Raw genomic sequence first — 2721 nt, 5'->3', positions numbered from 1 at the left:
GTGATTCCCCATATATCTTGTATGCTATGTTTGTACTATCTTATTTCATATTTATTGCTGTCTGAATGTTCTCATTCATCTAGCTTGTCTTCAAGATCTGATATTCTATCTTCAGTTCTGATTCCATCTTCTACTTGATCCATTTTATTGATGAAGCTATCTACTTACTATTTATGTGACTTGATAGTTTTTATTCCTATAATTTTAATTATGCATATTTTCAATACTTCTCTCTCATATTCCTTCATATCCTTATATGCAGGGGAATGAGATAATATGAATGAAATAAAAATTTCAGGTTTAAGAATCTGTAGCAATTTGTATATCTCTGTAAACACAGAATAAGGGGAGGGGTCCATGGAATAGCATATTTTAGATACAATGGGGTAAATCTCTATGTTCAGGCTGAGAGAACAAAACAAACTGCAGAAGCAACCACAGCTAATGGCTATATAGGCCTACTATTTATACCCAGACAAATCATCATTTATAATCCAGTAACATTGTAATAGGTGAATGGAATAAAAATCAATATATTATGCAGAAAGATATGAGTCACTAGAAGGAATGGAAGGTCAAGAATTCAAACCAGAGAACAGGAAGGTAAGGAAAGATGAAAACTTAGGACTCTGGGGTAAGGGTAGAGTCAAGATTATTAAATCTACAGGAACAGTCAGAAAGTGATGCATGAATGTAGGCATACAATTTTTTGCAACCTATATTTTTTTCAATAAGGATTCAACTTCTCCCCTAGCCCCCCACCCAGCAGAAGTAGTGGAAAAGTTATTAGACTATGGGGGAAGTGGACCTGAACAGCAATAGCTCTTTGGGGGTGATCTCAATCTTCTTGGGCAGCAGCTCAGTCTTGTAGCAAACACCAAACTTAGCAGCTGGAAAGCAGTCCACTAGGCAGGCAGACACCAGGCATGAACCAGCAGCTACAGTCTGGTCCTTTCAGCAAGCAGACACCAGCCAGCTGCAGTTCAATCCTGAAAAACTGCCAGGCTCGTCAACCGGCCTGAGGTGAGGCCACTGAATCGGCAAACTGCCACAGGAAGGAAACTCATGAGCAGTTCTTGGGTGAGTTTCTCTCAAGTTGAGCTCAACAATGCTATATAAGGCAAACCAATAAATACATGTGTGTCTTTAGTGAAGGGTAGCAATTTAGAGCAAACCAAACCAAAGTTCAGTGCTCATCTCCCACTGTCCATGGAGTCATATTTATAGTTCTTCATCAAGCGTCCTCTTGGGAGTCTGCTATATCTAAACACCATTTCACTGGCGTCTACTTCAGGAAAACAGTCTTTCATGTGTTTGCTTTAGCAAGACAACATTTCACCTGTGTGTACCAGCAAAACATAATTTGACATAACTAACTTTCCAAAGAATTCGAAGTTTCTACTTCACATGAAGTATATGGGGGATGAAACTCAGATAAAATGAGGTAGGAACAAAGGGGGAAGGTTTTGCGTTGTGGGTGAGAGAAATAGAGACTACAAAAACCATAGACAGACACAGCATGAACCCGGTGAAGGAAAAAAAAAACAAAAACAAAAACAGAAAAAATGATCACAAAACCTCACTAAACAGTAAAAAGCGAAAACAACTTCGAATATTTATGTACAAACAAAGATTAAAAAAGCACAATAACATAAAAACGAAAAGATGGAGCCTCTGAGTGTAGCAATGGGACCTCCAGGAGGAAAGATCAATCGTTCCCAGACAGAACTGAAAAAGAAGTTGTTGAAGTGCTGCAGGGTACTAATCAGGGATCGGTGACCAAAGCGCCAGATGGTCGGGGCTGTGATAGACGAAGGGCTGACTACAAGGCACCACCTCAAGAAGCGGGCGTCCAGTGCTCGTGCCAACATCACGCTATCTGGGAAGAAGCGCAGGAAACTCTTGCAGCAGATCCGACTTGCCCAGAAAGAAAAAGCAGCTATGGAAGTGGAAGTCCCCTCCAAGTCAACCAGGACTAGTCAGCCACAGCACAAATGACAAAAGAAGATAAGAGATCCCCAGGATGGAGATATGGAGGATCTTGGAGATGAGAGCTACATCTTCTACCAGAAGATTCTCAACAGCACCTAGAAGGATTTGGAGGACATTGGAAAAAATATTACCATATTCTATTTTCCCAGACACCTCTTCTATGACAGACCACTGACTTCCCCTGAAGGTATATACTAGGAAAGAAGAGACATAGAGACTGGAGAGAGCCCCCTCTAGCAGTTAACTCCTTTTGTAATAAAGCTTTAGTGCTAAAAGAAAGGAAAGAAAGAGAGAGGGAGAGAGAGAGAGAGAGAGAGAGAAAGGGAGAGAGGGAGGGAGAGAGAAAGAAAGAAAGAAAAGATAACATCAGTTAGTATTTCTTCCTCGCTGCCAAAGATACTGGATTCTTCCCCTCACTAAAATATCTTATAGACAGATCAAGATAGACATCTACTCTGTGTCTCAGGAGTCAACGAGTCAGAATAGATGGATGGATATGAAGTGTCTCCATGGAGACCAATCGAGTCTCCATGTATAGTCTGTGAGTGAGCTTCAGCATGGGTGAATCCTCTGTTAACGTTTCTCAGCCCTCATAATGAAGAGCTGCTCTAAATCCTCCTCGTCAAACACACATGTACTGCTTTCTCTACATGCAGGTTGGCCAGGCGCTCTCATCTTCAATTTCAACGTTAGAGGCTGTCACGTATACCTGCCACCACGTGTATGTAT

General features: G+C 41.1%; 1 pseudogene; it reads left to right on the top strand.

The window, feature by feature from the left end:
* Nucleotides 1-1686: 1686 nt before the first annotated feature.
* On the top strand, nucleotides 1687-2091 carry LOC114624490 (annotated as a pseudogene).
* Nucleotides 2092-2721: the final 630 nt, after the last annotated feature.

This window comes from Grammomys surdaster, unplaced genomic scaffold, assembly GCF_004785775.1.
Source record: "Grammomys surdaster isolate TR1022 unplaced genomic scaffold, NIH_TR_1.0 65, whole genome shotgun sequence".
Classification (NCBI taxonomy): Eukaryota; Metazoa; Chordata; class Mammalia; order Rodentia; family Muridae; genus Grammomys; species Grammomys surdaster.
Note: the sequence above shows the minus strand (reverse complement) of the source record. Positions and strands in the feature narration are given on the sequence as shown.